The sequence below is a fragment of the Triticum dicoccoides genome, chromosome 1B, assembly GCF_002162155.2.
Source record: "Triticum dicoccoides isolate Atlit2015 ecotype Zavitan chromosome 1B, WEW_v2.0, whole genome shotgun sequence".
NCBI lineage: Eukaryota > Viridiplantae > Streptophyta > Magnoliopsida > Poales > Poaceae > Triticum > Triticum dicoccoides.
In genome coordinates this window covers 689,610,008-689,620,134 of record NC_041381.1, presented here as the reverse complement: position 1 = coordinate 689,620,134, position 10,127 = coordinate 689,610,008, and positions in this window count along the sequence as shown.

The following is a 10,127-nucleotide window of genomic DNA, read 5'->3' as shown; positions in this document are numbered from 1 at the left end:
AGGTGCAGGCGCCCCCTCCCCAAACCCTAGGCGCCTTGGGCCCTGGTGGGGGGCTCACCAGCCCACCTGGGGCTGGTCCCCTCCCACACTTGGCCCATGCTTCCCTATGGGGCCGGTGGCCCCACTTGGTGGACCCCCGGGACCCTCCCGGTGGTCCCGGTACATTACCGATAGCACACGAAACTTTTTCGGTGACCAAAACAGGACTTCCCATATATAAATCTTTACCTCCGGACCATTCCGGAACTCCTCGTGACGTCCGGGATCTCATCCGGGACTCCGAACAACATTCGGTAACCACGTACATCTATTCCCTATAACCTTAGCATCATCGAACCTTAAGTGTGTAGACCCTACGGGTTCGGGAACCATGCAGACATGACCGAGACAACTCTCCGGCCAATAACCAACAGCGGGATCTGGATACCCATGTTGTATCCCACATGTTCCACGATGATCTCATCGGATGAACCACGATGTCGAGGATTCAATCAATCCCGTATTCAATTCCCTTTGTCTAGCGGTATAGTACTTGCCCGAGATTCGATTGTCGGTATCCCGATACCTTGTTCAATCTCGTTACCGGCAAGTCTCTTTACTCGTTCTGTAACACATCATTCCATGATCAACCCCTTGGTCACATTGTGCACATTATGAGGATGTCCTACCGAGTGGGCCCAGAGATACCCTCCGTCACACTGAGTGACAAATCCCAGTCTCGATTCGTGCCAACCCAACAGACACTTTCAGAGATACCCGTAGTGTACCTTTATAGCCACCCAGTTACGTTGTGACGTTTGGTACACCCAAAGCATTCCTACGGTATCTGGCAGTTGCACAATCTCATGGTCTAAGGAAATGATACTTGACATTAGAAAAGCTTTAGCATACGAACTACACGATCTTTGTGTTAGGCTTAGGATTGGGTCTTGTCCATCACATCATTCTCCTAATGATGTGATCCCGTTATCAACGACATCCAATGTCCATGGTCAGGAAACGGTAACCATCTATTGATCAACGAGCTAGTCAACTAGAGGCTTACTAGGGACATGGTGTTGTCTATGTACCCACACATGTATCTGAGTTTCCTATCAATACAATTATAGCATGGACAATAAACGATTATCATGAACAAGGAAATATAATAATAATAACTAATTTATTATTGCCTCTAGGGCATATTTCCAACAGCTTGGCCCCTCGCGAGGGTCTTGCCTTGTCGATGAAGCCACACCGTGGGCTGCAGGTAGGCAAGTCTGGGTACCCTGGTTCCCATAACGCCGACAGAAAGCTTAAGCTTCTAGTCCATCTCCTCTAACGTCGCGGCATTACCAGCCGCGGCCATGGAAGATGCCTGCATTAGCAAAAGAATTGTCGACATCATTAATCGACCTACCGAATTTGACCCTCTGCATGTTTTCTTCTAAACCCTTGTAGAGTCTCGGTGCGTGCTATCTATACGGCCTACCCAAACTAACAATTAAAACCGCACCATGAGGAAAAAGTATTACTTGACTTACCTCAAAGCATGTTAGAAGGCCTAGGACAGCGTCGTTCAATCTGGATTGGACGGACCGAGCACCCTGCATAACTGCACTCATAAGAGTGTGATAACCCAAAAGTATAGGGGATCACAACAGTTTCCGAGGGTAGAGTATTCAACCCAAATTTATTGATTCGACACAAGGGGAGCCAAAGAATATTCTCAAGTATTAGCAATTGAGTTGTCAATTCAACCACACCTGGATAACTTAATATCTGCAGCAAAGTATTTAGTAGCAAAGTAATATGGAAGTAATGGTAACAGTAGCAAAAGTAAGAGTAGCAGTTTTGTAGTAATTGTAACGATGGCAACGGTAAAGTAACTAAGCAAAGATCAATATGTGAAAAGCTCGTAGGCATTGGATTAGTTATGGATAATTATGTCGGATGCGATTTCTCATGCAATAGTTATAAAATAGGTTGACACAGAACTAGCTCCAGTTCATCAATGTAATGTAGGCATGTATTCCGAATATAGTCATACATGCTTATGGAAAAGAACTTGCATGACATCTTTTGTCCTACCCTCCCGTGGCAGCGGGGTCCTATTGGAAACTAAGTGATATTAAGGCCTCCTTTTAATAGAGTATTGGACCAAAGCATTAACACTTAGTGAATAAATGAACTCCTCAAACTATGGTCATCACCCGTAAGTATCCCAATTATTGTCACTTCGGGGTTAACGGATCATAACACATAATAGGTGACTATAGACTTGCAAGATAGGATCAAGAACTCACATATATTCATGAAAACATACTAGGTTCAGATCTGAAATCATGGCACTCGGGCCCTAGTGACAAGCATTAAGCATAGCAAAGTCATAGCAACATCAATCTTAGAACATAATGGATACTAGGGATCAAACCCTAACAAAACTAACTTGATTACATGGTAAATCTCATCCAACCCATCACCGTCCAGCAAGCCTACGATGGAATTACTCACGCACGGCGGTGAGCATCATGAAATTGGTGATGGAGGATGCTTGATGATGACGACGGCGACGGATTCCCCTCTCTGGAGCCTGGAACGGACTCCAGATCAGCCATCCCGAGAGAGATTAGGGCTTGGCGGCGGCTCCGTATCGTAAAACGCAATGAATCCTTCTCTCTGATTTTTTTCTCCCCGAACGTGAATATATAGAGTTGGAGTTGAGGTCGGTGGAGCACCAGGGGGCCCACGAGGCAGGGGGGCATGCCCGGGGGGTAGGCGCACCCCCACCCTCGTGGACAGGGTGTGGGCCCCCTGGCCTTGATTCTTTCACTAGTATTTTTTATTAATTCCAAAAATATTCTCTGTGGAGTTTCAGGTCATTCCGAGAACTTTTATTTCTGCACAAAAATAACACCATGGCAATTCTGCTGAAAACAGCGTCAGGCCGGGTTAGGTCCATTCAAAACATGCAAGTTAGAGTCCAAAACAAGGGCAAAAGTGTTTGGAAAAGTAGATACGATGGAGACCTATCAACTCCCCCAAGCTTAAACCTTTGCTTGTCCTCAAGCAATTCAGTTGATAAACTGAAAGTGATAAAGAAAAACTTTTACAACTCTGTTTGCTCTTGTTGTTGCAAATATGTAAACCAGCATTCAAGTTTTCAGCAAAGATTATGAACTAACCATATTCACAATAACACTCAGGTCTCATGTTTACTCATGTCAATGGCATAATCAACTAGCGAGCAATAATAATAAATCTCGGATGATAACACTTTCTCAAAACAATCATAATATGATATAACAAGATGGTATCTCGCTAGCCCTTTCTAAGACCGCAAAACATAAATGCAGAGCACCTCTGAAGATCGAGGACTGACTAAACATTGTAATTCATGGTAAAAGAGATCCGTTCATGGTCATACTCAATATAAATTAATAGTGATGCATGCAAATGACAGCGGTGCTCTCCATTTGGTGCTTTTAAATAAGAGGATGATGACTCAACATAAAAGTAAATAGATAGGCCCTTCGCAGAGGGAAGCAGGGATTTGCAGAGGTGCCAGAGCTTGAGTTTTGAAATAGAGATAAATAATATTTTGAGTGGCATACTTTCATTGTCAACATAACAACCAAGAGATCTCGATATCTTCCATGCTATGCACATTATAGGTGGTTCCCAAATAGAATGGTAAAGTTTATACTCCCCCACCACCAACATGCATCAATCCATGGCTTGCCCGAAACAATGGGTGCCTCCAACTAACAACAATCCCGAGGGAGTTTTGTTTGCAATTATTTGAATTTGATTTAAGCATGGGACTGGGCATCCCGGTTACCGGCCATTTTCTCGTGAGTGAGGAGTGGAGTCCACTCCTCGTGAGAATAACCCACCTAGCATGGAAGATATAGACAGCCCTAGTTGATACATGAGCTATTCGAGCATACAAAACAGAATTTCATTTGAAGGTTTAGAGTTTGGCACATACAAATTTACTTGGTATGGCAGGTAGATACCGCATATGGGAAGGTATGGTGGACTCGCATGGAATAACTTTGGGGTTTATGAATTTGAATGCACAAGTAGTATTCCCGCTTAGTACAAGTGAAGGCTAGAAAGAGACTGGGAAGCGACCAACTAGAGAGCGATAACAGTCATGAACATGCATTAAAATTAATAGACATTGAGTGCAAGCATGAGTAGGATATAATCCACCATGAACATAAATGTCATGGAGGCTATGTTGATTTTGTTTCAACTACATGCGTGAACATTTGCCAAGTCAAGCCACTCGAATCGTTCAAAGGAGGATACCACCCTATCATACCACATCACAACCATTTTCATAGCATGTTGGCACGCAATGTAAACCATTATAAGCTCCTAGCTAATTAAGCATGGCATAAGCAACTATAATCTCTAATTGTCATTGCAAACATGTTTATTCATAATAGGATGAATCAGGAACGATGAACTAATCATATTTACAAAAGCAAGAGAGGTCAAGTTCATACCATCTTCTCTCATCTCAATCATTCCAGCATATATCGTCATTATTGCCTTTCACTCGCACGACCGAATGGTGTGGATAATAATAATAGTGCATGTGCATTGGACTAAGCTGGAATCTGCAAGCATTCAATTCAAAGGAGAGGACAAGGTAATATGGGCTCTTGGTTAAATCAACAATAATGCATATGAGAGCCACTCAACATTTTCATCATGGTCTTCTCCTCTCGACCCCCAAAGAAAAGAAAAGAAAAGAAATAAAACTATTTACACGGGAAAGCTCCCAACAAGCATAAGAAGAACAAGAAATATTTTTGAGTTTCCTTCTAATTACTACTGCTACAAGCATGGAAAGTAAACTAGCTAAAAGCTATAACTTTTTTTTTGTTTTTTTTCTCAAGTGAAAGTGCGTTATGTCGACTAGAGGGGGGGTGAATAGGCGATTTTTATGAATTCTTCACTGAGGAATTTGCCGGTGAGGAAATTCCTTAGCGAAGAACTATTAGCAGCGGAATAAGTACTCAGAAGTAAGCATAACAGAATACAAGCATGGTCATCATGATGAAATGAAGACTAGCACAGAGTACAGAAAGCGTAATCACAGGATAACACAAGATGAAGACAAACAGACTGAAGAAATTGAACTGAGGAAATTGAGAAAGTCTTCAGTCAAAGTCTTCAAACACAGATATGAACAAACACTCAACACAGTAATGAGGAAATGAAAGGGTTGAGGAAATAGAACCAGTTAGGTTGGTGAAGACAATGATTTGGTAGACTAGTTCCAACTGCTGTCTCAGTTGTACGTCTGGTTGGAGCGGCTGAGTATTTAAACTCGAGGACACACAGTCCCGGACACCCAGTCGCTGAGCACGTAGCTCAGGACACCCAGTCCTCACCATATTCTTCTTGAACTAAGATCACACAGATCTCGTCCAATCACTCGTGGTAAGTCTTCAGGCGACTTCCAAACCTTCACAGACTTGGTCACTCGGCGATCCACAATTTCTCTTGGATGCTCTAGACCTTGACGCCTAACCGTCTAGAAGAAGCACAGTCTTCAAAGGTAACAAGCGTCGGATCCACGCAGGATCAATTTCTTTAGTGATGCTCAATCACTTTGGGTTTGTGGGGGTTTGGTTTTGGGTTTTCCTCACTTGATGATTTTCGCTCAAAGTCCTCGGAGGATGGGTTGCTCTCAAATGACAAGTGTCAAGTTCTCTCGGAGCAGCCAACCAGCTAGTGGTTGTAGGGGGCGGCTATTCATAGCCTAGGGAGCAGCCCGACATGATAAGACATAAATGCCCCTCAATGATATGACCGTTAGGTGGATAAGATATTTTGGGACAGCTGGCGCGCAGCACAGCAACGGTCGGAAATTTGACTCTCAAATTCCTCAGGGCTATCATGTACCTCACTGTGTAGGTAATTCGCACTGACGAATTCCTAACTCCTTAGTCAGAACAAATTCATCAGTGACCAGAAGAACTTCGTCTCTGTCACTGAAGAAAGTGACTGAACTGTATGAGATTTCCAAAGGCTTCACTCGAAGGGATTGGTAGGTGTAGGATTTTGAGTTGAGCATCACATGGAAATTTTTCCTTAGTATTTCCTCGACCCCCTTTAACAGTATGGTGTTTCCTATGACTCAAGAAAGAGAAAATGAAACTACGAAAACAAAAGTCTTCATGCTTCATGTTCCACAAATGAATACCAAGTATTCAAGGTCACACCAATTTCTTCACTTTCAAAGTCTTTAGAAAGTCTTCAGAATATCAAAGTCTTCAGTTGAAGAACTTCATTTTTAGGGGTCGACTTTCTCTATAAATATCAAACTCCTCATAGACTTATAGACCTGTGTACACTCACAAACGCATTAGTCCCTTAACCTATAAGTCTTCAATACACCAAAATCACTAAGGGGCACTAGATGCACTTACAATCTCCCCCTTTTTGGTGATTGATGACAACATAGGTTAAGTTTTCAACGGGGATAAACATATGAAGTGTATACACTGATATTGAGGAATTTGATTACAAGATATAGAAGAACTCCCCCTGAAGATGTGCATAGTGAGGAATTTGCTTTTGAGGCAATGCACATTTGAAGAGTTGAATCATGGAGATCTCCCCCTATATCTTGTAATTCATACACGCATTTGATATATAATATGAAGAATTTGAAATGCATGATGAAATATGGTGCCTGATGAGATTCAGCATGCATGCAATGTCATTAACGAGGAATAAGCATGCAAAGCATAATGCAACAAAAGTATCAGCGCACCATCGGGTTTAAGATTACAACTCGATCCAAATAGAAGTTTTAGAAGAACGAGAGTTGTAACTTTAAAAAATGCCCTTAATATAAACCTGCTTGAAGACTAAATCAGATTTCTCCCCCTTTGTCATCAAATGACCAAAAGGATTGAAACTGAGGACTAACGCCCCTGAAGAATATCAAGTTGATGGAGGAGCGCCAGCGTTGTTGGGGTCGGTTGTTGTAGTAGGGCCTGCCGCAGTGTCGTCCAAGTCTTCATACTCATCAGTGCCATGCGATGAAGAATAAGAGCTGGCCACCAAGGAAGGAACTTTGACCTTCTTGAATTTCTTCCGTGGAGGTGCAGACCAGTCAAGTTCTTCCTTGAGACCCATATTCTTCAGATCTGCAGCGCTGTAGACATGAGAGAGAATAGCCCAGGTACGGTTGAAGGTTTCATGGAGGTAGTATTGGTTTTTCTTCACTGCATTGTGTGTTGAGGTCATGTTGTGAAGAATTGAACCAAACTGACGCTTGACCCATTTATGATTGCGATCAACCTTCTGATGAAGACTGAGGAGTAACTCACGGTCAGTCATCACCCTGGGTGCTGTGGCTTGAGGATTTTGCTTGGCTGAGGTATTTGCGGCAGAGTCATGTGTGGCAGAATCGTCATTGGTAGAGTAAGATGCAGCCTTGCGAAATTGACCATCCAATGGACGAATGCCTTCATCGATCACAGCAGCGGCCTTGCCTTTATCATCAGCTGATGAAACTGTCCGTTTGAGGACTTCAATGGGAGGCAAGTAGCTACCGTGGTTCAGAGTGTCAACTTTGTAATTCAGTGAAGATCTTGCCCTTATGAATCTCATAATCCAAGGAGCATAGGGCTTCAGCTCGAATGGTGACATAGCAATATTGGCCAGAGTCCTCATGAAGAAATCATGGAAGTTGACGGGAACGCCATGAATGATGTTGAAAAGCATATTCTTCATGATGCCAATGACTTCTTCATCATTTGAGTTGTGGCCTTTGATAGGACTCATTGTCTTCGTCAGAATTCGATAGACAGTCTGAGGCACATACAATAATTCCTTGACGAGGAATTTGGTTCTTGGGGCCTGCCTTGGCTTCAAAGGCTTCATCAGCACTTGCATATAGCGATTTGAAAGTTCTGGTTCATTGTAGATACAACGAGCACCATCAAGTGGAGGGTTGAGTGGTAGAGCACGAAGCAATTTAGTTGCTGGTGCCTTGTAGTGAGTATTTTCAGACATCCAGTCTAATACCCATGAGTTCACGTCTTCAGCGTCTCCGGTGATGTGCAGAGTTGCATAGAATTGAAGAATGAGTTCTTCATTCCAGTCACAGATATCAATGCAAAAATTCAGAAGTCCTGCGTCGTGAAGAACACTGAGGACTGGCTCAAAGCCGGGCAGAGACTCCATGTCCACATGAGGAATATGTGCATGATCGAAGACTTTGTCTTTGTTGAAGAGCACTGAGGAATAGAAATTGGCTTGGCTGGCAGTCCAGAAACGCCTCTTCCTTATGCGAGCAGAATCATATGGATTATAATCAGTGAAGAATATGTGCTCGGCAAAGAAATCTTCAGCCTTGAACTTCTGTTTGCTTGAGAACGGATTCTTTGGCTTTGGCAGAGGGGTGTCAGTGAGTTGCATCACCACCTCAGGAATCGCGAGCTCAGGTTCTTCAGGCTGAGGAATTTCTTGTTCCTCAACAGGTGCAATCTGAGGATCAGTAGCAGCAGGTTCATCAGCACTAGTGGCTGGAATTTCTTCATGGACAGATGAAGTGGGATGAGTTTCTTCAGAGCCCATTTGAACAGTTGGTGCAGGGGACTAAGGTATCTGTTGGAGTGGGGTGAAGAGTGGAGAATTTGGATGTTGACTTTCCCAAAAGTCATCGTTCATCACTGGCGTTGTGCTTCCAATATCCACATCTTCTTCAAGTTCCTCAACAGGGCCTCTTCAGCTGTGAACTGAGGCATAGGCGAGGAAATGATTGGGGTTGAAGGGATTGTTTCCACTTCAATTTCTTCATCAATCTGCTCTGACGAAGCAGCAGAATGATTTTCTTCATCAGATCCATTTGGGATCTCATAGTCTTATCCAAAAGGAACAAGGTCCTTTGATGGCATGGAGGAAATCGGAACAGCATCAATTGGATTTTCGATTGAGCTGGTCGTTGGCTTCATTTTCTTCACAGCCGAAGAGTTTGACGCAGTTGATGCCTTCCTTTTCTTCACTGCAGCTTGCTCTGCAGCCTTGGTCTTCTTCACATCGAATGCACATGGAAGAATTGGAGTTGGTGTAGGTGCAGATGGAGCTGAGGAATCTGGTTGATTTTCTTCAGGCGCAACTGATGCAGTTGCCCTGACTTCTTCAGTTTCTTCAGGCGCACCACTAGTGGATGCCCTGGCAATTTCTTCAGCGGCTGGAATGGGATCATCAGCCCTGGAACTGGCATTTTCATCAGCAGCCTGAACTTCATCAGCGGTGCTGGCATGTTCTTAAGTCGGCTGAGCTGAGACTCCAGCCTGAGGAATTTCATGTTGCGTTGGGGCAGCAACATTGGTGAATTTCTTCGTCAGGTTGACGAATCTGACTTTGGCTCCTTGCCAATCATCATAGTAGGCATCAAAGTCATTGCTGAGGGCTTGAATTTCAGACTGAGCCTGGAGAAGTTCCTCAGGTGTCATTCTGACAACGTTTTTCTTCAGGAGCTTCTCCTTTCTGTATTGGGCTTTCTTAATCTCTCTTGCCTTTTCAAACTTCCATTTCTCTTCAGTGATGAAATGGGTCAACATATGACTTTGTCCAGGGGTCAAATGAAAATCAGGCATTGGGGTGTTTGGATCCTTGTGCCAGAGATCAATATAATCGAGGATTTTCCTCGGATCCAACAGCAGTGGCACAGATGTGCCTTTGGCTCTAGCGGCCTTCACTTGTCTGTCTCTGATGATTTCTGCAAGTTCATCATCAGAAGTTTCATCATCTGAAGGCACATGGAATGTGACATGTTTCTTCTTTGGACTTGGTCGAGGACCTCGTCCAGCTGTTGCTTTGGTCTTCAGCAGAGTCGGGCCAGATGATGACTTTGGTGCAGCTGAGGAACTTGCTGAAACACTAGAGGCAATCGAGAAACCAGCAGTCCTTTGACATGTAGCCAGATGCACAGGAGCTGAGGACTTTGATGGAGCAGTAGCAGTGTGAGGAATTTGCCGTGAGGGCGCTGCTGAGGAACTTGGCCGTGAGGGCGCTGCTGAGGAACTTGGCCGTGAGGGCGCTGTTGGTGAAGCACTTGGCTTATGAGCAGGCTTCTTTGGCATGGATTTCCTCGGTTTGACCGGGGC